The following is a 27,528-nucleotide window of genomic DNA, read 5'->3' on the forward strand; positions in this document are numbered from 1 at the left end:
GCTTAATGTCTGCTTCAGGACATCCCTTATGCAATGGAAATATATTTTCCATATATGTAGATTTAATATATCACCATAAAGGCTTGTTTTGTTTCATTTGTTTCATTTAAACATTGTATGACAGTATTTTCACGTGTCAGTGTTTGAAATTAGTGTCATCTTCATATGTATTTATGTACTAACAGTGTATTTTTTAAAATGTATCAAATAATATATTCTCTATATGTTGACAAATATACTACTTATTGCCAATTCTGTATATTGGAAACATTATTACCATGTGTTTTCCAAAGATTTTTTTTTTTTTAATAAATGCAAAATATATTTCAAGTAACAGATTTTTAAACACATATCAGTTTAAATGATCAAAATGTTCATTAATTATATTTGTAATATACGCTACAACATATTGGCATGTATTGTCAAATATATGTGAACTCCTTTCATATATTAAAATGTATTTTTAATATATTGCATGATATTTTTCAGTATATGCCAACATACACATGTGTTTTTGTGTGTTTTTGTGCAAGAGAAGCAAAAATATGATTGTACTGTTTCACTTTACAAGGTGAAAATAAATCTTTATTTGCCAAGTTGTTTCCATTTTTAGCTGTGTGTGTGCATACGATGTGGCTGAGCTGCAAGATAGTGAAGCAAACAGTTATTTATCTTCTTCCTACAAGAATACAATTTAAGTACATGACACATGTGCACAACATAAAACATTTTATGGTGTGTCGTTGTCATGTTTGTGATTTTCCCTCGTTAGATAATGATATTGTAGATAAACGGAGGAAACTGGTCGTGGAAGAGGGATAAAACGGTCACTTGTGGCATGAACTGTGGACATTTCAGTAATATAGTGTGTCTTCAGGACACCTCAAACCTCTACATGTTTTCTCTAATATAATTTTTAACACAGTAGTCAGTGAATCTTACTGCACAAAGCCGTTTGATTATAACATTCACTTGTCAGTGTGGTAGCTCGACCCTGATGAAGGTCTGTGCGTGGGCGATACATATTGATCTAATTTTTAATCAAGAATAATAAAAACTTTTTACGTAACAGTTGTACTGTTATGTGTACTTTTTTATTTATTTTTCTGAAAGAAACCCATTCCCTTCACTGTAGCACCCATTTTACATGTTAAGAACTTCAAATAAATCAGTATTAGTGAGGCCTTCAACCTTCATAAACCTTATTGTAGCTATAATGCTCATCGTTCTCTGTATTTTTCAGTGTTTTCTATGAGTGTGCACATTTAAATGCAGCCTCGGTCTGGTTTGTCTCTCCGTAATGTAAACAGTTCATTTCCATTATGAGAATTTTTATTGGCTCAGACACACAGCTAATGTTTATCGCACATCTGAAATGGAGAGTTAACTGAGTTTTAGATTGGCGGCTCTGACAGAGCAGAATATTATGAGCGTGTGTGTGTGTGTGTGTGTGTGTCACTGCTCTTCACTGTCCTTCAACAGTTCAACAATCTCATTTACATACTCATAAATCATTCACATCTGACATCTCTCTCCTCGAATTCACACACACACACACACACCTGTGGGCGCAGTAATAATGAGGTGTTTGAATACCTCTTTCAGCTCAAATACTAGCTCACATTCCCATAGATGGATGGATGGATTTTATCAGACAGATGGATGGACGAATAGATAGATTGATAGATTTATGGATGGCCGGATTTTATTGGACAAATGGACGGATGGATATATAGATTAATGGATGATGGATGGATGGATGGATGGGCAGAGCACTTAGTATCTCAGCTGTCTAGCTGTTCCTTTGGTCTGCCAGTTGTCAGGATGGCCGAGCGGTCTAAGGCGCCAGACTCAAGGGTTGACTCCTTCCTGAGCAAAGGGACTTCTGGTCTCCGAATGGAGGCGTGGGTTCAAATCCCACTCCTGACAGTTTTTACCATCAACTTTAATCCCCCCATTTCTGATGTAAAGTAAGAATTCTATCATCATTTTACTTCTTTTAACTGTGCTGGAACAACAACAACACTCACAAACCTCACGATCATACTTTTGATTGATTGAGGTTGTCTATGAATCGAACAGCTTCTTCTATAACAAGACTAAGGCTGCGACCCAATCAATGCATGGATTTTATTTGCCAGCCAGATGGATGGATGATGGATGGATGGATTGACAGACGGATGGACGGATGGATGGATGATGGATGGACCAATGGGTGATTGATGGATGGATAGATGGATGGATGGATGGACCAATGGATGGATGGATGGACGGACCAATGGATGGACCAATGGATGGACTGACTATGGTTTCTTTCAAGTTCCAGTTGTCAGGATGGCCGAGTGGTCTAAGGCGCCAGACTCAAGGGTTGACTCCTTCCTCATCAAAGGGACTTCTGGTCTCCAAATGGAGGCGTGGGTTCAAATCCCACTCCTGACAAAGCTTGAATTATGTCTTAGATTCAAGCTCTCCTGTTGCAAAAAGGCTGAATGCCCCCCAAAAAGTGTTTTTCAAGGAAAACAAACAACTCTCTGCATTGTGTTTTTAATGTACATGCCATATCTCTCTTCATACTGAATAAAATATTCAAGTCAGGATACATAAGCGCTGCATTGACTGGAATATGCCAAACGTCCCATACGCAAAATTCAGCTTGACATATGGTACGTGGTGTTGTTGCAAACTTTAGGGTCTCTACTAGAATTTCAAATAAAGTTCAGTGGGTCTGAATAATAACCAGCTGCATAAAATACATTTGTTATGGTGCAGCAGCTGAAGGGGCCATGCTGCTGTGGTCAGAAATACTTTATTTTTATGTTGACATTTTCCCTAGAATACATATTCCAAACACAGTTGGAATAAACATCAGCTCCAGAGTTTGGGCTCAGGGCTGCTACCGAGGTGTTGGTTGAATTCTGTAGTACTGTTTGAATCCCATCTAAATAAATATGCTGTGGTGTTTACATATTATGTTGGTGAGCTTGGACTTATGACCTCTCTTAACTTTTTTATTATGCAGTTTGTTTGGGGTGTGGTCAGGATTTTTTAATACAGAACGTAAACTGCTTCACTGTTTAAATGTTTTTGCTGATGTGATGTAGGAACGTATTGGTTTTGTGTTGTTTTCTGTTTCTGTTACTTTGTTCAGAATGGAAGTAAGATAATAGGACAGATGGGCAGTTAGCAGGAATGAGTCAACCGCGGATTAACGACCAGACATGTTGGAATGTCACCCAACATTTGGGGTCGAAGGTCATGGGTCAACATCAGGCTTTGAGTGAGGGCAGATGGGCTTAACGCTGCACGTTTGACAGAATGATGAAAGACTTCTGAACAAAAACCAGGACAAAAAAAAGTGAACTTCAAACAAAGTAGGTGGATCGAAGAATGTGATGAGAGCAGAATTTTATTTCTTTTATTTCTTTTTAAGGGGTATGTCCTTGACTTTGTACTTGAGTTTGTCTGAGCTTTAAATGCCAAGACTGATTAAAGTTGTCTGTCAATATTTGTAATTATCCTATAAAAGAAAAAAGATTTCAAATTACTTCTGATTCTGGGGAACAGTTTGGGTCAGGCCCAGGCCCCAAAGTTGACAATTTTGAGGGAATAGTGTGGAAATGTCCATCCAAAATGGTGGTCCAAGTTCTGGTAAAGGGTATAGTGAACACCAATAGTTAACTGTCAGGATGGCCGAGTGGTCTAAGGCGCCAGACTCAAGGTTAGACTCCTTCCTGATCAAAGGGACTTCTGGTCTCCACATGGAGGCGTGGGTTCAAACCCCACTCCTGACAGCTTTAAGCTGCGATCTGGCCAGCTGGATGGAGGGATGGATGGATCAGTAGGACCATCCCAGATGTCAGGATGGCCGAGTGGTCTAAGGCGCCAGACTCAAGGTTAGACTCCTTCCTGAGCAAAGGGACTTCTGGTCTCCACATGGAGGCGTGGGTTCAAATCCCACTCCTGACAGAGGTTGAATCCACAGCTTTAATCCTCACAGTTGTCAGGATGGCTAAACGCTTTAAAGAAACATCAGAGCTGTGCTGAAATCTTTGGTCATCAATCCAAAATGGCCGTTCAAGCTAACCTTATATTAATCGGGCCAACGTATGTGTGCTACTGGGGGAACCTCCACAATCACATGGTAGACCATTTAATCGTAATTTGAGGTTATTTCAATCTGGACCAAAGTGTTGGAAGCACCAACAGTGTCGTCTCTCGAGCCTTATCCTCAAGCATGGTTACAAATACTGACAAATTAAAGCATTATTTCCCTTTGAAACTCCATTATGACTGAACTTTACAGACATCTATTCTCTCTGTCATGTTGTGAAATCTTTGATGAACCAAATCCAATCCAGAAATGATCCCAAAGGCCAGATCTTGTTCTCTTAACCTAACCTCAACCACATTTTATTTGCCACAACCACAGTCTCTCTCTCTAACACAAACCAATAACTGACAGTTCTGTGTCCAGATATTGCCGAAAGCAAGAATCTTGGAAACTGGACTAAATCCAATGTTTTGCTGAAATGACAAATATTGGCGTTCTTGTCTGGCGACGGGGGTTGATGAGCCCGAACGTGGCCAGACACGAATACAATCTTTGTGTGTCCCTGCGCGCTGATCCAGGTCTATGTAATGTGTACTGACAGGCTTCAGAGTGTGTGTGTGTGTGTGTGTACGCGGGCATGTGTGACAGTATTTGCATGAGCTCTGTTTGAGAAGACAGTGTAAACACAAACACACACACACACACACACACACACACACACACACACACACACACACACACACACACACACACACACACAGCCTGTTTTCATAACAGCTCACTCAGTCAGCCAGTGAACCCTGCAGACCATCCACACATTCATGTGATCAGCCAGTCAAATACAGACGCACAGAAACTCAAGACAACTAATTAACCAGTCAGACGAGCAGAAAGACAGTTTGTCAGCCAACCAGGAAGTAGTTTGTCAGCTAGATTGATCAGTCAGTGATTCAGGAGCGTAATGAGTCTATCAGTGTAACATGACCGACACATGGCGGCATCCTGATCGTGTGTTCTTACCGTCAAGGTTTCAGGCAGCACTCAGACTACATTTCCCATGATTCTTAGCCATCGATGCGCGTCAAAGGCCTCACCAAAAGATTAATTAGTGGTTTTTATTGGTTAAAATCACAAGATGCTTACATTTTACTGTCTCTAATGGTAGTTAGAAACTAAAGCTGCAACAGTTTATCAACTATTTGTCAACTATTAAATTAATCACCATTTTATTTTGATGATGGATGAATTAATTGGTTTTGAGTAGTATTATATGAAAAAAACAGTAAAAATTCTCAGATTTCAGCATCTGAAATGTGAACATTTCATAGTTTCTTTCCTCCTCTGTGACAGTAAAGACATTTGAAGACGTCATCTCGGTCTTTGGGAAACACTGATCGACATTTTTAACAATTTTCTGACATTTTAGACCAAAAAAATGTAATTAATTGAGAACAAACAAATTAAGTGATACCTTCATTTTAATGTGTCTGTATGTCATTAATGAGGCTTGTCACAGGTAAACACAGAGATGGCAAATGTCCACACATTGTTTCCTCCAGTAGAAGTTCAGATACTTGTGTAAAGAATCAGTTTCATATCTAATTAAAGGCTCAGCAACTTTCCTGAAACAGCTGGACAGCTTTAGTTCCTACCTAACGTTACTCAAACAGGAAGAAATAATCAACATTCGGTTGCTCTGGTGAGTCTGAGTCGATATAAACCGCTCATTGTGATGATAATTTAAGAAAAAATCTGTCTTTCAAGGCTTTAACTTCACTCCCTGCTCATGACCCTTGACCTTCCTGCACCCAAATGCTCCAACACGTCCCCCCCTTCAGAGCTCAGTCCGTGCTGCACAAATCATTCCTGCCATACCAGGCGACTTGCACCACTTTGAGTTGTTCTGAAGCACCGGTGCCTACTGTAACATTCAGGAGACTTATGAAACAAAAGGTTAGGCCCCTGAATGGCCCAGTGTCAAGGATTACTTCTCAGACAAATTCTCCAACAACAAAGCCTCCATTGTGCCCCAGCGAGCCCTCGAATTAGCAGCGGGGGCGACTGCACGCTTAACTGGGCTTGACAGCAAGACCACTCTCACAGACCTCGCTGAAGATTTACTCCGATCGCTCCGATTTCAGACGCCGAAAGAAAAGAAAAGGATAAACTGAGACGCAGAATGTACGGATGAAATGAAAAGTAAATCCAATCCATATCTCCCCGGGGGGTCGGAATATATTATGATGGATGTGAATTATTCCCTCCATAATCTATTTAAAAGTAGGTTTTAATCTAAACGTGGATTAAGCTGCAGCATATACAACATCTGTCAGGAGACAGCAACAGTTTGTTTGTTTGTTTTCTTGTTTCTCGGTTAAAAGCCGCGTTTTGATATTGATCACCATGTAATCAATAAAAGTGAGCACCACATCCTTTAATTTCACTTTTTATTAAAGAGGTGGTTGCCTTTCTTTAATGGCCTTCAGTTTAAACCCAAAGACTGAGTAATCTGCCGTTAATCAAGGCAGAAGAAATACAGTGTGACACTTCCTGGTGCAACTTCAAAATAAAATCCCTTCCTGCAAATATTAACCAAGAAGTCTTAAAATGCTGTTCATGTATTTTACACCAACAGGAGATGATGTTAAAGGAAAAGTTCACCCAGAAAAATGTAGTCTTCATCCTCTCACCCCCATGCTGTGAAGTTTTGTAGTCCGCAAAACATTTCTGGAGCTTCACAGCAAACATCTGAAGTAGCTGGGGACAGAAAGCATTTTTAAAATGGCTCCATACAGCTCGTCCAGCGCAACCCAAGTCCTCGGCAACCCTGAGATCCCAAATTGATTTGAAAGGACGTTATTTACACCCTCCACACCAGGTCAAGCTCATGCACCCACTTCAGACGAGGTGCATGCTAACACTTTTAGCTTTTAGATTACACAAACGAATACTGTGGTTACTATCACAGCATTTTCCTGATATAGATGTGTTGAGATATTTATGAAATAATTTACAGTCATGACTCAATCAGATGTTCAGCTGCTGGCTGCTAAATAAAACTCTTTGGTTGAATTGATTAATAAAAGCTGACAGTGCAGAGATGAGCCTGACAAGCTGAGTTTGAAGATAAGTTTTCAAACTTTAATCTCATATCATTCGTGCACATTTGACTGCTGGAGGGGTTTTATGTGGTCGTAGAGATGTTAGCTGCAGCTAGCTAGAGCCGATGATTAATTGGTCCTGAAACTTATCTTGACCGCCAGTTTTTTCTCTCTGGATTCCTGTATTTTACTTTTTTTTCCTGTGCATTCATGAATAAAGTCATTAAGACTCATAATGTATTTGGAAAGACTGAAAAATGCGTAAATATCCACAGAAAACACAACAATACACGGACACCAACTCAAAGATTTGCTTTGCATTCAGTCTGAACACCTTGAGATGTTTGATAACAGTCGCCCTGTAATCCTTTGAATTTAGATAACGACATTGGCCTTTCAAGACAGACAGGAAAGAGTGCACATTTAAAATATACCAAACACAAGTGCAAGCATAAAAATGAGCAATACAAGAGATATATTTAAAATGCCGAACATATAGGCTAGATAATAATAGTTGTAATGATCGTCATGCACAGAGATTTTGCCCCATATTGTGTTTTATTGGTTTGCTGCTTTAAAAAACAACAAGGCAAGTTAACTGTGGTATTAAAAACATGGACGTGTGTCCGAGTAAGACTGAGAAACACAACAAACGACAACAAACCCAAACAATTTGTCCATTACAATGTGAATTGTAAATAACACAATATAAGTGACACGACATAAATCGATTCACAAAACAGAGAGTTATAATTAAAAGCATTTAACATCTGTGTGGTTTTCATACGTTTGGCGTTGTGTGCTTTTGTTTTGAAAGGACACTCCCCCTGCTCCTGGAGCTGGTGCATCTCACTGCTGCTGACTTGACGGATTGTATAAGCCTACAGGCATTGGGGGGGTTTAGTGTTGGGAGGAGGAGGAGGAGGAGGAGGAGGAAGAAAAGCCCTTACACTCTCCAGCTCTGCTGCGTATCGCGCCGTTTCCAGCGGAGCCTCCTGCTGCAGACCCGGCTGGATGTGTGCGCCTCGTCCTCGCGCTGGATACAGAAAACACACACACACACTCACTCCTGCCTTTAAAAACCTGCGCGCGCGCACGCGTGTGTGTGTGTGTGTGGTGTTAGTCATGAATTACACCTGAGCAGGGCATGTAGTTAGCCGGGTTCCTGGGCGTGGGAAGGACGCAGAGAGACGACTTGTTTGTGGGAATATTGTTGGACTAAACTTCTGCGCACCGCTGACGCTGGTTCGACCCGACCCGAGCAGTTTTCTCACACCAGGATGTAAATTTGGGAACTTTTTTTTTTTTTTTTTTTTGTGACATTGAGGACTAGTTTTATTTTCTCACTTTTTTCACACCTTTGCGGAATATAGACAGAAACACCAGGGCTGCGCGGTGAGAGGGGTGTAATCAGCGGCGGATCCAGAGGTAAGATCCTCGTTACTCCTGCTTCGTTACTTTTTCCTAAAATATATCAGCTGTTTTATTTCTGCTCAACTTTCACACAAAACCTCCCTTTCCTCCACGACAACTCTTTACCCAAAGCTTCCCGCAGCAGGGAAAGCTTTAAGGGGATTTTTGGAGATTTGTGAGCCACTCGTGATTCCGTCGTCACACCAAACTCCGCTTGTAAAACTCCACATTTAATTATTTATTGCTTCATGGTAAAAAGCAAACGCACCATGTGGCGTAAATTGTGATGTTTTACACACACAATTAAGCCATTTGACATTCGGCGTACAAGATGACCACTAAACGGTGTGTTATTGTGGGAAAACTTTTGCAAATGTTTTAACAAGCTGCAATCGACGCGTTTGAAGACGACGGTGGCGTCTTTTTAGTCAGAGGGCGGGTATGTTTTTCAAACTTGGCCTGCCTTAACTTTAAGAAAACGCGTTTGACTTTTTATATGTACGCCGAATTAAAGGCTGGGTTGTAAACTGCTCGGGAGAGGAGTTCACACCTCATTTGGACGTGGGAGTATTTGCTGATCAGTGAGGTCATACTTAATGTCCACATTTCTAAGCGGAGTCTGGCGTGACGGTCTGCGCACAAGGGGAGCCAGCGGAATGTGTTGGGACTAATCAATGCACAGAACATCTGGAGCCTCGGCGAGTGGGCTGATCCTGTCGAGCGGCTGACAGGGCTCCTATAATGTATTCCAGCCTGGGCTGACTTCACCCAGTGTTAACTTCTTCACACGCACTGGCATTTACAACACCTGTGCAACACCATTACCCTCTATTGATCCTCCACATTAAATCCATACCAATCCCAGGGTGGATAATTGAAAGTTTAAGCTGTTGTGAGCTCTAAAGGATTGGCATGTATCTCTAATATCACACGTTTAATGGTGGAAACAGATGTTTTTTTTTTGATGGCCGTATTGATCAGGAGCCAGATAATGATTGTGCTCAGTCACATCTTTGGCTCTAAAGGTCATTAAAACACATCTCGTGTGTGGAGCTATGACTCTCTGAGAAATACTGTGCCGGCTGCCATCTGCTTCCAAGTATTGCTGTGTATGATGGGAAGGTAATTGCCCATGGTGTCAGTTAATGGATTAGAATAGCCTCCACACTGCACCTTGAGCTCTCGGAGCCATAAAACCATTACAGCTACAGCAGCGGCGCCTCTGTTTAGACTCAGGTTGTTTGATGTTATGGCTAATGTGAAGCCTCAATCTGGGCTGCTGGAGCGTGCAGCTTCAAGGCTGCTTGAGCAGTTCATTGTCATGTTTAATTTACTGCCGTCACTGTGGGCAGGACGGCTTGGATGTGCATTTTTATTGGGAGTAAACGCAGAGTTTTGAGGCGGGAGTCTATCAAAAGTGACCGAATAACTCTTAAAAACTGCAGGCTCAGGCTTCCAGCCGTCGCTTGTTCAATTAATGTTTTTTCCAGGAAATAACAGTTCTGATGTGTTCTTGAAGCAATCGATGCGTGTTCTTTTTGAATAAGCTCTTCAGTAAATCCTCCCCCCCCCTTTTTTAAAAAATGTTTCCCTTGAAGCCAGGAGATTTCGGTGAAAGCTTCGACACATGCCTCCATACACTGCAGCACAATACAGAACACTATCTCCTCTTTTGTGATCCGACCGTGTTCAGTTGGTGAACGAGCGGCTGAACTTCATGTTGAATAGCCTCGAGGACAAAGTGTTTCACATTATCTCCTGACTCGGAAATGGAGCGAGGAGCTCTCCGAGGTTTATACAAATGTTTCTTGGGGGAAAAAAGTACATTTATTGGTTTCTTGTTGGGCAGATCCAACAAGACGGCTTGCTTGCAACTTTATGATTGAAAAAGGAGAAGCTCAATGGAGCAATGACCCCTTTTCGTAATCTTGGAAGGTCAGCCGGTAATTAGATTTTTCTGAAACTGAACTCAGGCTTTCTCTTCTCTTATCTGTTGGTTTTTTAACTGGACTTTACCCTCCAAACTGAAGGATGTACCTGATGTTGTGGCGAAACCCAGATGTTACTGGAAGTTGTGCCAATATTAGCTTTCTTCCTTTTAAAATCTTTTAAAGTTTGCTTATTTGCTTTTTTTGCGAGAGTTACATGAGGATATTGACACCAGTCTCATGTCTGTACGGCAAACCTGAAGCGACAGCCATCAGCCGGTTAGCTTAGCTTAGCTTAGCTTAGCTTAGCTTAGTGTAAAGACTGGAAGTTAGCCAGTTAGTCCTTTTAAAGATTGAATCTAGGGCCGCAACCAATGACTATTTTCACACATTTTCTAATTTTTTTCTCAATTAGCATAATTGTTTTGATATAAAATGTCAGATAGTCTAACAAGCCTATGAAAATTTTCCAATTATTCAACATACAGTCCCAAAACCCCCCACACATTTTCAGTTTACCCTCATTTTTACACTACAGAGTTGTTCAGTTTTGGTGAACTTTGGGTGACCGGAGAGCCTGAGAGTCCAAAATGGAGGACGCTATCGTAAATAGCTGAGCTGTGTCGCACAGTCCACTTTTATTTAACTGCTCCACACAAGACGAATCATTTACTGATGGTTGTTAGACAAGAGTTGATGATACCAAGTCTTTTGCATATATTGCACACTAGTTATCCATTAGCGACTGAGCTAACAAGCTTGGTAACTGACAATTAGTAAGCTAGCTAGCTGGAAGAACTTTCCCCCCTTTCAGACTTTCTTTATTGAATTAAATGATGTACAATCCTGAGAACAAACACGTCAGTATAGAGGAAATAGAAATAAACTAATAATGTGACTCACTAGTGCTAGCATGTCCCTAGCTTGTAGCTCTTCGATCAAAACCTTCTGTAGCCTAGCCACACATGGTACAGAAAGCTTTTAATTCAACTTTTCTTTCTCTTTCTCTTTCATCTTTGTCGACCTGTGGATTTATTGCAGTCAGCTGTAGCTCACAACCAAAACTGAAAACACATTCATGAATTTGTCACTCGTACCCTCCTCGTCTCTTAGCTAGAAAAACTGCAAACCTCAGAGGAATGTTTGAGTTGCTCAACAGCTGATCTTCCAGTCTGTTGGTTAAACTGTGCGTTAATGGAGCCGGTAGCTACAGTCAGACTATCACAAACCTGTTTGAGAGGAATGCAGGCCGGTGGTTAAACAGCTATCACTGTCGCACTCACATGGCAGTTTGTCTGCAGACAGAAAGTTATGTTGTTGTGTCAACGTGAGGCCGGCAGTGAAATCTGATGAATGACATTCACCTGATGGTTCTTTAAAGAAGAAAACAACAGTTAAATTAGGAGTTTTTAACAATATGGAAGCACAGATGTTACGATATGTTTATTTGTGATATTTAAAATCCAAAATCGAGAGATTAATTTCTGGGATGAAGTCAAAAACGGGGCGATTTCTAATTAAATGCACATCGTGTTAAAATTGCAAAAACAGTGCATACGCGTGAAGGTCAAAGTTGTCGTCGCTCCGTGTCGAGCAGACTGTTCTCATGGCTTCGTAACATAGCAGAAGCTGTGTCTAATCTCTGATCATACGCTGTGTGCAAATTGAAAACACAGTGTTGGAGATAAAAGTCTGACAGATGGACGTCATGCTCTCGCTGCTGACCGGCCGTCTGCTGTCTGCGGCAGAGTTGGCTCAGAACCGTCTGCAGCATGTGTTCAGCCCCTTTGTCGGTCCGCTGGCTGAAAAAAAGTGAAGTTTGCAGAGCTTTTTGTGGTAATCGCTCGCTGCTTCAATCTATTTTTACATGCATGTCATTACAGCGGCCGAGCTGATAGAGCATATAGGACTTTAAGCAAAGCCCTCACAGATCAGTTTCTCTTTTTAATGCATTTTTTGGAGGTAATTCAACACAGCAGTTCGCGTCCAAAGTCCTTTTAGCTCGCTATTGGAGCCATGTGGTTGTTTTCAGCTCCTGTGTAGCGAAAAGCTAAAATACATTTCTTCACCACAAAAGCCTGAAATTGAATTATTCTCCATAACTTGGCAGAGAAAACAAGTTAAGACACAAAGAGGGGAAAACCCCCTTTTCTCTGTTTTCTCCATGTTGTTGTGATTTAAGACAGGAAGAGGCCCGCTGGTCCTCAGAGGTCACAGAGGCAGAGGTCAGTCACTTAGATGATCAGTGTGACCATGTTCTCTGTTTATTTGAGTTTATCGTCCTTGGCAGGAGATGTTATTTTCTGTTTTTCTTTATTATCTTGTTTGTGTAACACTTCATGTTTTCAAGATAAAGATGTGGACATTTTGGGGAGTTTGTGCTCGAAAATGTAGCAACCAGAGATAAACGTTTGAGCAGGGAGCTACAGAGTGACCTCATGTTGCATATTAAACTGGGCTTATAATAATGTGGAGCTAACTGGCCAATATGTATTCAATAATATGTAACGCGCTGGATTATGGTTTTTTTTCTTCACTTTTGAATAATTGTGATGATGAACTTTTATTTGTCACATATTAAAGGAACAATATGTAAGGATCTTAGCTGAAAATATTCATAAATTAACCAAATTATCACCAGTTTCTGCTTTATGACGTCTAAAAGATATATACTGAAGTTAGCATGCTAACAAGCTAGTCCCGAGATGGTGCCATTACACAGGACTGCTAGCTGCACAGCTAACTAGCAGCTACAGTTAGCAGCAGTCAGCGACTGTTCAAATGTCCTACTATACTCGCGTATCTGTCAGTAGGGCTGCAACTGAGGATTGTTTTCATCATCGATCAAGCTGCTGGTCATTTTATTGATTAATTGTTTCATCTTTTGATCTATAAAATGCTGATTATACATTTCTAAAGCCGGAGGTGTCACCTGATCGGGAAAAACAACTAATTCTCACATATTTGTAGCTCAAACTGGGGAATTTGTGGTATTAAATACGAGAAAAATATATCAATCAATCGTCAAAGGCGTATTTATTTTGTACTTCTTGTACTTTTGTACTTCACGAAGTGTAAAATAAAAGACAAGAACCAGGAAACATCGAATACATTTACATTATAAAGGAACGAACTGTTAGTCTGTAATAAAACAAACATCCTGTGATCCTTCATGTGTGCTTGAGATCAACACTCGGTCGCCTCCCACCTCACCCGGTGACGGGGCCAGGTGACATTCCTCCAGCGCCTCCTCCGATTGGCCGGTTGAAGCTGTGAGTCGGCTCTCAGCATCACACCCAGTGTGTGTAAACCGCGGAGCAGGAAGTCGCCCTGTGATGACTCAGTCAAGACTTTACGTTGTTGACTCGTCTCATGTTTTGCTGCTGACCTTTGATTACCTCACATTGTCGTCCCGCCTGTTGTGTCATGAAGCCGGTGAGCTGAACTCAGTTTACCTCCCGAGGCTTCCACTGGGAAACACTTTAGATCTCAAACAAGTCAAAGAAAATCACAGAAATCCAAACATTTGCTGCTTTCGGCTGCTTAAGTGTGAGTATGTGTTGTTTTTGTCTGTCTTGTGTCGTTGTAAATAGAGAATCTTTGAGTGTTTTTTGACTTTCAGTTGCACAAAACCAGCGAAATGAAAGACGTGAAATCATTTTAGTTCACAAAGCTGCTTCTGGTTTATTCTGCAGTGACTGAAACATCAGTGAAGCCGTGTGAAGAGTTTTTCAGCTCGATAACAAAGCGAGAAACTTTGGAAAACAGACTTTATTTAAAACATATTGCTCTTATCATGTGGAGCCTCTTAAAGGGATCATCCACCAGATTCCTCACGTCTTCACGCTACGCGCTCTTCGCCTGTACGTTATAATGAGGATGCTGCTCGGTCATGCAGACTCGCCTGTAATAAACAGAAAATTGTTCCCGAGCTGCATCATCTCTGTTCCTCTTTGCATCTTTTCATCTCTGATGGGTTTCCATCGTGTTGGAGAAGAAAAACACGTCTGTTGCTTCCAGAAACATCAAAAAGCTTCACTTCTGTGCTGCAGAGTGCTTTTTTTTTTAAAGGATGCAGGTGTCTGTGTGCAGGATGTTCACGCCAGAGGCTTTATTGAATGAGTCGCAGTCATTATTGTACAGTAGCACACCTGCAAAAAAGACATTTTAACTTTAGAGCTGCTCATTTTACTACTCATTACAGCATTTAAACAACCCAGTCGCCAGAATCAGTGTTGGAAAACCACAGATATGTTTAATCATGAGGTTCAAATTTCAATTTTATGTCGTGATAACGCTGTGCTCGTGCTCTGGCTGGGTTTAGGCACAAAAAACACTTGGTTAGGGTGTAAAATAACCTATTTTGGACGGCACAAACATGGCTGGAGATGCTCCGAGGTCTCCTTAAAAATACCAAGTAGTGTCAAACTTGGAAATGTCGAAACACAGTCTTGAACTGTGGTCATTGGCCTGTAACTCCATCACCTTCCTGTTGATATGATATGTCACAGGAAACTTTACTAAACGATCGATGCAGTTACCACAGATTGGTTGTTGAAGTGCATTTTAAACCCCAAGAGGCTTCTGTGTAGGCAGGAAGCTGGTTTTAAGTGCCGTGTGTGGACTGTGTTGCGTTTGTTCAGCTGTTAATGTGTCGGTCTTATAAAGCTGCTGTTGTCTCAGAGTGAAGCGCTGTGATTACTGACCTGAGCTGCTTGTTCTCTCTGGATGTGCTTCATAAACGCTGTCTGTGGGAACATCCGACACTTCAAGGATGGATATTGTTCGAGGTCTGTCAGCTGATCGTGTCAACACTGAAACAGGAGGATTTTTATAATAAGTCACAACAAAGCAGCTGATTTCCTGAGTGTTGTTTTCATCGTTTCTCTTCTTCAAGTCTGCAGCTTTTTAAAGTAAAACTCGATGACGGTGTCGATCAGCTTTACCTTCATTTACTGACTTTTGTTGGAGATGAAAGCGGCCGTGTTTCAGTTTCCATAAGGAGTCAAAACAAGCGCGATTGTCTCCGAGACATTTACATAAAGTCTCTCAGCCTTCACACGTCGCAAAGCAAGATGACTTTTCAGTTTGAGTCACAAAGAGCGCAGACGACTTGCTTTTTGAGGTTTAGTCCAAAGTTTATGGCGTCCTGTCGCAAGAAACTTGAGTCCTCTGTCATCACGCTCACAATAACAATTCGATAAGTTGAGGGAATGACTGAGGTCAAAAAACAACGTTGAAAAGGAAACCAAACAGCTCTCTGCTTTGTCAAAGTGCAACGTTTTGTTCCTCCTTTTTCCCTTCGTAACAAGAAACAACAATATCGGTCGTAATAAGCTGCTTTCACAGTCGTCCTAAGTGGCTGTTTTCCGCTGAGGATGTGCTGTTGGTGGTGACTAACATTTTGTCAAGGTTCGGGAACTATTGTGGTCCAACGTGTAACGATACACCGATCCGGATCGATATATCGATTCAATGATCAACGACCCAATAGCATCGATGCAAGGTGAAAACATCGATTCTGCTTTTTGTGAGTTGATATAAATGTAACTGATTGTGTTAAATGGGCAGATGATATCATGTCCCATCGATCGCGGGCCCCTGTATCGTATCGTATCGTATCGTATCGTATAGTATCGTATCGTAGCAGACTTTGTGATATCGGCGAATATCGTATCGTTGTCCAAAGAATCGATATAATATCGTATCGTGATGAAACTTGCGATTTTACACCCCTATCAAAACCCAACGTTGACTATCAGTTTGAAAAGTGTATCATTTCGTTCTTCCCTTTTTTGTTTTTTGCACATTTTATGCACAGAATCAACTTGTTAGGGTTCAGAGAAACGTCGTGGTTTGGATTAAAATGAGAAGACGACCCCTGTCAACACTTCGATAAGGTTGTGGTCAAAAATCAACGTTGATAATTGGTTTAAAAAGGGAAGCAAAGTGAAATGTTTATGTCCTCCTTTGTTCCCGTCATGTTCACGGCCACTAGAGGGCGCTGAGCAGTCTACTCATGAAACATGCTGGTTGTGAACGCCGTACTTCAGTCTCTGTGCATCAGGTGATCACGACAGCTAAATGAGAGGTGATCAATAAGCCATCACTGCGTCTTTGAATGTTTTGTTGGTAGATCTTAATGTTCAGAAACCTTCCATCTCCAAGGCAATTTCTGTGCGGAGCAGAGATGTAAATGGACATTTTGCCGAGATGAGCTTTCGGTGGCGACGAAGACATTTTGCAAATTGTCCCTGTGGCTTCTTCATTGTGTCTTCCACATTGCAAAACCCGAGGAGGGAGGAAGAAATAAAAAAACACATCACATCAAGTCAGATTACATTGTCTCGCTGATGGAACAATTTGTAAGTCAGTTTTGTCAGCAACACGCTCTCGCACAACTCCCAGGAGGACAATGTCTGCAGCCTGCCGAACCATCAGGCATCATTTATTTTACCCTGGATGCCCTTTAACTTTATCAACATGACTGCTGATACATATACACACTCGTTACGTCTATCTGTTCCTCACACACACACACACACACCAGTTTACGATGATGGATATTTCTCTGCTGAATGACGAGTTGAAAGCGCGGAGGACCATTTAGCAACCTGGGGTATTGCTTCGCTGTCTCCGTCTCTCTCTGTGATAATTCAGGGTCACGTCAGTCAGGGTGTTGGGAGATGTGAGGCGTCGCTCTCCGGGGAGACAGAGTAATCATTAAATGAATAAAAGGCCGCCGCTTTGCTTGGTAAAGAATAGAAAACATGAAAAGAGACGCAAAGACAAAAACGGCCGGGGGAGGAGAGCTACAATGGCCCTCTGTCTAATGATTCCAGCCAGCTTTTTCTATTTCTATTTAATTTCATACAATGCCTTTAATTACTTGCTATTCTTGTTGCTTAAGTCTATTGTGTGGGCTTATTACTGCGGGGACTGAATGTTCATTATACGGAGAGACGGGTGTACTTCAGAGTTTCTTCTTGTCGGTGTACGGTGGAGTGTTTTTCTTTCACGGAGAGGTGAGCGAGGTTTATGATCTGAAGTGACGTTTGAGCCCGTAATTAACGATCTCTCTGGTAGTTGCAGTCTTTAATGAAAGCGTGCAGACATATTTTATTTTTTCTAATGTTTTTTATGGATTGTTTAATGTAGTGATACTTTTTTTTTGCTTTATGTATGAAGTAGGCGTGTCACGATTCTGCAAATCCGATTTTTGAGTTTCTGATGGTTTTTGCTATTGTTTGACTCTCGTGTCTTGATTTGTAAAAAAAACAAACTGTATAACTGGTTTTAAGTCCTGACAACTGTCCTTCACATTTTCAAATCCTTGACATCTTGGTTTTCCATCTTAAATCACACCTGAGACATTTTTGGACGAGGTTCCTCATTTCAAAGCAGCATCAGCGTCCCTGCATGTTTAATACTCAGCTTTCCAATCTTTAAAAAAAAAAACCTTCCACCCCCCTCGAGCTCCACCATCAGCTAACGCCCCGAGGACAGAGTATAAAGTCATTATAAGCCGAGGTTGCTGCTGCTTATGTCGGTGTTGCATCACTGCGGCGTTGCTTCGGCGTTGGCTCGGCTTTACATTGCGTCTAAAAGCAGCTGAGATAAAAGAATAAGAAAGTTCATTCATCAGACACATCGCTGAGTAATGAAGCTGCTGCTGGAGCACAATAAGTGGAAAGGCAACACGCACACCACTGGCTTTCTCTCTTAAAAGGAAGAAAATAAATTCCTGACATGTCCCTTCTCTTTTTAACTGGAATATGAGTTGTGGAGCTCTTAACAAAGACACAACCTGATAATAAATCAGTGCTGAAACACATTTTTAAAATTAATTTGCCAATTAACAGATAGATTTGCGACTTTCTTTTGTTTTAAAGATGCAACATGTGTCGAATTCCGACTCCAAACAAATAGGGGGCGGCGTATCACTAGAGTAACAATACTGTAGCTGCCATTAGCTAGTTAGCTCGGTTAGCTGTGCAGCTAGCAGTCCGGACTGGGAGCTCAGAGTTGTGGGGGACCGAGGCTAGGTGGTTAGCGTGCTAACTTCAGTAGATAATCTCGAACATGAGAACATCTCTTTACGTTCTTTTGATGATATTAGTGAACTTTTTTGAATGCTTTGTACTAATTTTTCTACATATTGCACCTTTAAATCATCGTAAATGTAATATTCTTTGGGGTTGAGACTTTTACTGTGACAAAACAGGAAGTTTAAAGATCTGTCTTTGGTCTCTGATAGTCAGCTTTATCTTTAATATTCACATTTTCATTTTCTGGACATTTTATAGACTAATAATGATCAGCAAATTCAGATTATGAGCTGCAGGGATAGATGATAAACTCTCTGTCATGGTGCATGTAGTTCTGTATTGCAGTGTTTATATGTTTTGTGATATATTAATATTATTTTGTGTTGTTTTTATGGACTCTTTGTTTTCTCTGGTCCCTTTCCCTGCAGAAACAGCAGGACATGTTGAAATCCTGGGATGTTACTGTCACATAATCAGCATCTTTTTTTTGTTTTTGTCTAATCCGCTTAATAAACAATATGACAGAACCTCTGGTGGGAGACAGTTATTTAATTTAATCATATGACAGACAACACAAAGATGAAGATGAGCTTCAGGTTTTTTGGGAAACTGTCGGTTTCAGGTCATCTTAGTTCTGACTGACACGTGGTCGGACGGTTATCTGTGTGTGTGCGTCAGGGTTTGGGTTTATGTTTGTCCATTAGCAACGGAGCATGTGTGTGATCCGTGTTTGGGCTTCCAGAGAGCGTCCGAAGGTTGTGTTTGCAGTAGAAACAGCAGCAGGTGTGTGTGTGTGTGTGTGTGTGTTGTGTCCTTGACCGCCCTGTTTGTTTAGATAGGTGAAGCAGATAAAGGTGATGCCATGAAGCTACCTGCCCTCCACACTTCACTTTCTCTGAGCCGAGCTGTTATTTCCACACGTTTTATTTGTGAATATTGTTAAACTTCTTGTGAAAATATACTTGAACAGTAAGAGCGATAACATTTTCATGTGTGGAAACTGTTTTCTTGCGTTTCTTAACCCTTTTGTTCATTGAAAGTATCTTTTTGTAACTTCCTCATCTGCTTATTGATACTGGTTCTGATCCAGCTGATTAAATCAGCGGCCGATATACACTGCTGGTTATTGAAGCGCACGCAACAGCAATCTAATACAACCGCCCCACAATAACTCCTGTTTTTATGAAGGTTATGATGCTATTTTGCTGGAGATGTGTTGATTCAACCACAGATTACATCCTCCAAAATGACTATTAAGTTTAATTTAAGACGTCTTATGATCAATTTCAACACACAAACCTTCATTAAGCCGTAGTTACTGCAGGAATGTATTCGACTGCGTTGATTTAAGGTGATCGGACCAAATAAACAGACTTTTCTAATCATCTAATAATATTTCTCATAAGATTTCTTGGTGGACGCTTCTCTCCATGTGAAATAACCACTTTTCCACCGGCGTCGACGTTTCTCGCCACTTCCTAAAAATATTCCTGGTCATGGGACAGACTCTGTGAAGAGGTCAGCACATTGGATGATGTGTCAGGTTGTGTTTGAGTCTCTGAAACACTTTTACTGCACAAACAAAAAGATTTACAGTCTATGATCAGGCTCGCAGCTCTGTGAGGCTTAGCTTCGAGCTGAATGCTAATGCTAGCCTGCTAGGATGCCCCCAGTTCCAGTGCTCATATCAGTGTAATGTTGACCATGTATACAGAGGACTAGGTGGTTAGCATTAGCAGCGATAGCCGCCCACATCTCTCTTAAAATACCACTGAAATCCATCTTGCATGTATTTTTGGGAACTTCCCGTTTTGTTTCCATTTTTGGTCTTTGGTTTCAGTTTCTGTCCGTCTGCCACCTTCCTCATGTTCCTGCACGAGTTGACTCATTCTGCTTCACCATCACTTGTTCGGCTCTTTATCCTCGCGGCTGTCGCTCAGGCCTCGGCCACATTGTTCTCTATCTGGGTTTTTGTCATTCCTGTCAAGAGTGTGACTCAGCGGCTGACAGGTCCTCTTCCCACACCGGACGGCTTCACAGCTCACAATCCTTTGCAGCCTTTCACATCAGCTTCAGCTTCATGTGTCTGAGGAAAACAATGTCGCTAGTTTACATTTCCGTGATGTTTAGCACAAGTTTTTAAGGTGAGTGGACGCTGCTAAATTCAGATTTTAAGTCGTTTGCTCTCATGTTTTTGCCTGCGAGTCGTATTTTTTCTTAAATTACTGATTTTACACCCGAGGTTTACTTTAACAAGGAGTACCACTTAGTTTCTAAAGCGAGTCGTCCTCGGTGGCTCCTAAAGCTTTCTAAAGCTTGATGGAGTGTATCTTGAACTGTGCCTTTCAGTTGCATTATGGGAAATAATGGATCCATTGTTTTCAGAGCGCATCCCAGACCGTCTCTTCTGAGTGTTGCCAAATTCACAGAAGTGCACTAAACTTCTGCCAGACAAGTGAAATCATTTGCTTCTTTTGTTTTTGTCGGTGTGTCCAAACAAAGACGGATCACGACATATTTTATGTAAAAAGCAGATTGTGAGTTTCCCTCGGCACAGCAGTACATGAGTGACTGAAAAAACTGAAAAAAAAGTACGACTCAGTTTGTAAAGGAAGTTGTCCTCGATGGCTTCTAAAGCTTTCTAAACTGTCTTGAACTGTGGCTTTGAGTTGCATTATGGGAAATAATGGAGCCAGCGTTTTCATCCCGTACTTGTTTTCTTTTTCAAATCTCTCTCTGAGTTTTCCAAGTTCGCTTTCAGCTTCTCTAAAGTACCTTGAACTTTGCTTTTGACTTGCATTATGGGAAATATTGGACGCAGTGTGGGCTCAACCCATACTGAGAACTGAAAGTGTGAATATTTCATATTCTGCTGCTTTTACATTGACTTTTTTCTTTTACATCTGTCTCTTTTATGTTGATAGAAGTGCACTGAATCTCCAGCGTACGTCTTAAAAACAAGATAACTTCTGCAAACAGACTGAAATAATTAATCTCTTTCTCTTTCATATTTTGTTTTAGTGGCAGATTTAGATTTTGGCTGGATAACGGAGTGAATGACAGACAGTAGATTGTCCACCTGGAGAAGCACTGCTCAGTTTGTAAAGACAGTCGTCCTCAGTGGCTCCTAAAGCTTGAAGTATCTTGAACTTGCATTATTGGACATGTAGGATCCAGTGTTTTTGGAGCTCGTCCCATACGGAGGACTAAAAGTCAATATTTTGTCTGGCTTTCTTCTGACTCATCTCTAATGAGTTCCCCAAATTCACAGAAGTGCACTAAATCGCCAGCGTTCGCCTTCAAAACAGGAAAACTTCTGCCAAAAGAGTGAATTAATTTATCTCTTCCTCGGTGAAGTTTCTCTTGTTTTTGTCTTCAAACAAAGATGCAAAACAAAACACATTTTATGTTGGTAGCAGATTTAGACTTTGGCTGGATAATGAAGGAAAAAACGATGCCGACAGTCTGAAAACTGCAAATTAATGCTGAATTTAAGCAGTTTTGATTCAAAACAGTCACAGAAACTGTCAAAAAATATCAAAAAAGGCAATTAAAATAAGTCACATTGTTGCAGATTCAATGCTGGAGTCAGTAAAACCAAATGATTTATTTTATCTGTGTGTGATGACACTGATCCTCCGTATCATGAACAATCAGACTTTTTCTAGACAAATGCACAGAAACTAGAGCTCGTTTAGTCCATTTACAGAAATAACTGATCAAATAAACAAAGCAAATCGTCTCAAATATACATCTCATCTGGTTTTGGGCCAAAACAAGCACTTAAAGACGTCACGTCGGGCTGTTGGAGCTTGTGTTGGACACTTTTCACCACTCGCTGACATGTTATCAGTTAATTAATCAAGACAGTAATTTGTAGATTATTTGGCAGCTCTGGCAGAAACTGGAGAAATGAACCGGTGTCCTCTCCACACAGGACCTTTTGTCTGGACTTGAACTGTTGACTGTAATCCAACCGGAGCACTTTCAGTTTCATAACTTCAGTGGGAATTTCTGAGCTGATGGAAACCTGGAATGTGGATGTGATCTTTGGCACCGGGAGTTTCCACTGTTTTATTTCGGTCTGTTGGTCGTCAGTGGCTTCGAGGTAGCGTCATGTTGGAGCAGATGAGCTGTGATTAAACACAGGACGTGTATTTCTCAGCATCTTCCTCCTCTTCTTTCTACCGATTCTGAGATAACATCTGAAACCACACGTCTGATGACTGTTATTTCAGACTTCTTCTCTTCTTCGTGCACGCTGGAAGTTGTGCCAGGAAGCTCTCCTCAGCTTCTGATTACAGTTCCTTTAAATACAAAGGGTGCTTGAAGGTCAACAGACTGTCGGAGTAGAGAGTATTTAGACACGAGTGGTCTCTCTGTGTGGGCTGTAATTAAAACCACTTGTCGTCTACTGAGGGCCGCTTTCACACCAACGGTGTCGAGTCCACGGTGGTGCAGTCTGTCAGGAGCAAACGGTCCTGGAACATAAAGGTTGATGGATGTGAAGTGTCGTTTAATGTCTGCTAACACCTGGTGTGAACAGCTCGGGAGGTACGGCAGATAGATAAACCTGAAGAAGCACTTCTTCTGGCCTCTTGTTGGCAGGCAGAAGCTTTATTTCCACATCCAGCAGTTATGGAGCAACATTTGGATTTGTGTTTGTGTCACCTGATGAATCTTCTGCTTCTCAACACTCAGCTATGTTCACCAGCTCGTCTCTGACTGTGTCTGCAGCTTTTTTTGTTGATGTGCATGAACCAAAATACTAAAAATGTGTGTTGGAAAGTTAAACAATGAGCTGATTATCACTGTTCAGCTCCAACAAGCTGCAGATCCAGGTGATAATTAACTGTAGGTTCATCACTACGAACAAAGGCGCTCACATTGTCACCTTTTTCTTTTTTACACATCGTTTCAGATTTAGTTGTTATAAAAATATCATAGCAAGACAGACCAGAGTAAGATAAGATTATAGCAGCTTTAAGATACAAGAACTACAATCTGAACCTTAATGTCAACCTTTACTGGACTTCAAGGGAAGACGGAAGGAAGGAAAGGAAGGAAGGAAGGAAGGAAGGAAGAAGGAAAGAAAGAAAGAGGAAGGAAGGAAGGAAGGAAAGACTAAGAAGGAAGGAAAGGAAGAGAAAGAAAGAAAGAAAGAAAGAAAAGGAAGAGAAGGAAGGAAAGAGACTAAGAAGGAAGGGAAGGGAGGGAAGGAAGGAAAGAAAGAAAGATGAAGGAAAGAGAGAAAGAAGGAAGGAGAGAAAGAGAAGACAAGATGGTGATGATCACATGGTTTCCATCTTGAAATGAACAGTTGGTCCACTGAGAACAGATCACTTCACAAAAGCAAACCTAATAATAACAGTTATATCGATTAATCAAGAAAACAGCCTGCAGATGAACCGATAATGAAAATCTTAGTTAGTCGCAGCCGTTAAACTTGACTGACTCCCTGCTGTCTGCCTGACCTCGCCTGAAACTGTCGGCTCTACCGTGTCGGCACTCAGAAGCTTTTTGTCCACCACGCTGCCACTTTCAGATTCCTCGCTCACTTGCAGAAGCTTCTTCACACCGACGGAGGAGAGAAACGTCTCGAAGAAGCTCCGTTTCTCAGATTAATCTGCGTCACCGGCGACGTTGTGTCATCGGAGTGTGATCGCACCCTGAGCCGCTGCCTGCAGGCTGCTGTGACTTCTCGTTGACACTGCCGGCTGTTTGTCGAGGTGTGCGTTTGATAATCTAACACCAAACATGGTGTGAGTGTGAGGGACACGTCCACACATCTGAGACCTGCACGGTGGCAGGATGTGAGTGAGTGGTTTAGGTGGGTGGGTGTTCACATGTGGTCTGAGGTGATATGTCTTCTTCTTGTGTTTGAGCGACATCTGACCAATAAAGATGAAGTTTTCGGGGACGTGCGTGTTCTCACGGCTGCCGGTCGACCTCCCGTCTCCACCACAGGAAACCCAAAACCACAATCCTCCCCTCCAATATTTTGTCTTGTCTTTCTTTCAACATTTGCGTGTTTATTAATACCAGAACTTTCCCACATGTCTCTCTGGATTCTCGCCGTCTTTGCTTTTTTTTTTTTCCACCTCTTTTTCTATTTCACATCGTCTAAATTCTCCGTTTTGATTTTGCTCTACACCCCGTAGTGTTTTTTTTCAGGGCAGAAATAGTCTCCACATGACTTCATATGAACCCCACCACCCCTTCCATTAAGTGTTTGCACTATTCGCGGTCCTTATCATGCAATCAACATGCCTCGGTTCACGCCGTGATGGTAATCACAAACACACATGCACACGCGCGGCTGATTACAGATGAAGCATGCGTGATTTAAAGTGGCAATCAGGAAGTTTCTTATTGTTTTACTTTTCTTCAGCGGAAAACCTGTGGAGTTCGTGAAGAGTTTGAAATTGGAAGGAGAAGACGTCTGTTTTGGGAGCCTGGTCCTGAATTACAGTTAGATATGTCGCTCGGCTTGTGGAGCTCAAAGCGGCAGAAACTAAATTTAACAGCGATACCGCTTTACAGAAACCAGGACCCGGTTACTCAACATTATCCACACAGGCCTTGTTGTGAGCAGCTTCATGTCAGAGCTATTTCCTCCATGCAGAAGGAAGCGTGCATCTACTAACTAAGCTAGATAACGTTACATCAAGCACCAGCCGCTCCGTCAATCAGTATGCAGCTTCCTTCTGATACAGTCGGCAGGTGAAGGTCAGCAGAAAGGAAGTAGCTCCTACATGAAGCTGCTTCCTACCTGTGTATCAAGCTTTAGCAGCTCTGTAGCTTGTAGAGCTGTAAAGAGTATTCGATTAATCAATGAGTCAATCGAAAGAAGGTTGAACGCCACATGTTTTGATAATTAGTTAATCATTTGCTGCTTTTCTTTGTCATTTATGACGGTAAATGAAGAGTCTGTGTGTTTTGGACTGTTGGTCGGACAAAAGAAGCAACTTAAAGACGTCACTTTTGGCTTCGTGGGATTGTGACGAGCATTTTTCAAATTTTTTCGACATTTTAAAGACTAAATTAATCGATTAATCACAGAAATAATGGGCAAATTAACTAAAAATAATTAGTTGCAGCCAGATTTAATCACAGAGTAACTCACGATATGATACGATTCACGATAGGTTGCCCACAATTACGATGATATCACGATACAGCGATTCTTCGATAAGCGACACATTACAAGACAATCGTCTCATGATACATCATGACATCTGTCTAACTGATGAATACAATCAACGTAATAAAATAATACAAAATATCGACATCTGGCCCCAGCGTATTGATAATCGTATCTCATACTGGAAGTATCACGATATATCGACGTATCGACTTTTTGTTCGAACATAAAAAATGTAATTTTATGCATCTTCCTGCACTGACTCGCATTATTTCGGTCCCGTTTGGAGCAAACTGCGACCGTCTCCTCTCTCAGTGGAGCCGTGTCGTCTCCGTAACCTGGACAGATGTCATTAAATGAGGTACAAATGTTCACGTTTCCCCTCAGAATGATTTGTGACAGCTAAACCTGAGCATGCTAACAGTATAGCATTAGCATTGAGCCTGAATACAGCTCAACAGAGCTCCTAGTCCTGTTTATCCCCCGTCGAGTGTTTAATGTTTCTGTTAATATTTGTCTTAATTTAGTTTTATTACAGTCTGACTGTGACTGGATGTAACACGTTAACAGCGTTAAAGCTCAGATGGATCGGGAGGTAACTCCGGGTCGAGGAGGCCGGATGGCTGATGGCTGTTGAAGGTCTCAGTAATGTTTGTCAAGTGCTTCCCATTTGGCTGCAGAAGAGGAGAGAGGGACACACACACACACACACACACACACACACACACACACACACACACACACACACACACACACACACACACTCTAATCAGTGACAGTCAGTACTTTCCACTGGATGTGACATGGCGTTACCCATGAATAAACCAGTTTAACAGAGTTGCTGCTGCTGTTGACACACAGCGAGGTGTGAGTCGGTGTGTGTGTGTGTGTGTGTGTGGGGGGGGTCCTACACCATTAAGCAGCTGGGTGAGCATCTGTTCAACTCTGCAGCTCCTTTGAGTTTTCCTTTAAAATGTTTTTCCTCACCGCTCTCGTCCTCCCCGTCCTCTGCTTTCCATCCCTTCTTAACTCAGACCAAACAGTCGACCACCTCCTGCGTCCCACACTCCGGCCCTCCGTCTTAAAGCTGCTTTTAAACAAGTACAGCCTGGTTACTGTGCTTCCTCCGCGTGGTGAAAATCTGATAATCAGTTATGCTCCCTGCTACCGCTAAGATTTCTTCGAACTGACGCCCAGAAAGTCTGTATGTTTAAAGTGGAAACAGGCAACTTTTCCCCTCGTGTTTTCCGAGTGCTGCCATTGTTTCCTCGGAGTCGCAAAACATGAGTTTATTTATTCATTTGTTCTGAAATCAAGACGTGAAACTGACAGAAACTGAATCACCAGTCAGCTTTCATTTACCCTGGAGATTTTGTGCACAGTGTGCTAACATGTTAGCCTTGACAACTTTAAGAGGTGTTTTTTCAGCTTGTTGTTGAGTTTTTACCCCAGAAAATCAATCAGTGCAGCTTCGATGTGTTTTGTTTTTCAGTGTCTTTTAACAGAAATGAATATTTCAGCTCCGGTCTGCATATTGATCTTTCTGACCTTGACTTTGAGGAACTCCCCCACATGATTTCTGCTTCATGTTGAAGTTTTGGAGGACGATCTCAGACTCTTGATCACTCGCAGAGATCTTGTTCTTGGAGTCAAACCGAATCCATCGAGGTCACATGAAAACCATCAAAGCCCGGTGTTTATGTATTCAGTTTGCATGCAAGTGCTACTTACATAGTGTACTTGTACTGGGTTTTGTGTACATATCTTTATATTTAGTTGAAAGTGGTGGTTACAGCTTGACATGTTGTGCTCTGTGTGTTCACTTCCTGTCTCCTGGCCTGTT

At 41.6% G+C, this 27,528-nt stretch overlaps 1 protein-coding gene and 4 non-coding genes across 5 annotated transcripts in view; all 5 read left to right on the forward strand.

The window, feature by feature from the left end:
- Window positions 1-1,818: 1,818 nt before the first annotated feature.
- trnal-caa (transfer RNA leucine (anticodon CAA)) lies at window positions 1,819-1,929 on the forward strand. Its single transcript has 2 exons — window positions 1,819-1,856; window positions 1,884-1,929. It is a non-coding gene; the product is annotated as a tRNA-Leu (tRNA).
- Window positions 1,930-2,328: 399 nt separating this feature from the next.
- Window positions 2,329-2,439, forward strand: trnal-caa (transfer RNA leucine (anticodon CAA)). Its single transcript has 2 exons — window positions 2,329-2,366; window positions 2,394-2,439. It is a non-coding gene; the product is annotated as a tRNA-Leu (tRNA).
- A 1,241-nt stretch (window positions 2,440-3,680) lies between these two features.
- Window positions 3,681-3,791, forward strand: trnal-caa (transfer RNA leucine (anticodon CAA)). Its single transcript has 2 exons — window positions 3,681-3,718; window positions 3,746-3,791. It is a non-coding gene; the product is annotated as a tRNA-Leu (tRNA).
- A 64-nt stretch (window positions 3,792-3,855) lies between these two features.
- Window positions 3,856-3,966, forward strand: trnal-caa (transfer RNA leucine (anticodon CAA)). The gene is made up of 2 exons: window positions 3,856-3,893; window positions 3,921-3,966. It is a non-coding gene; the product is annotated as a tRNA-Leu (tRNA).
- A 4,191-nt stretch (window positions 3,967-8,157) lies between these two features.
- The window catches only part of LOC141008247 (plexin-B2-like), a 179,298-nt gene continuing 159,927 nt past the window's right edge, over window positions 8,158-27,528 (forward strand). The window contains exon 1 of the mRNA XM_073480510.1: window positions 8,158-8,580. The gene's annotated coding sequence lies outside the window, so the exon portion shown is untranslated. The remainder of the gene's footprint in view (window positions 8,581-27,528) is intronic.

This window comes from Pagrus major, chromosome 14, assembly GCF_040436345.1.
Source record: "Pagrus major chromosome 14, Pma_NU_1.0".
Classification (NCBI taxonomy): domain Eukaryota; kingdom Metazoa; phylum Chordata; class Actinopteri; order Spariformes; family Sparidae; genus Pagrus; species Pagrus major.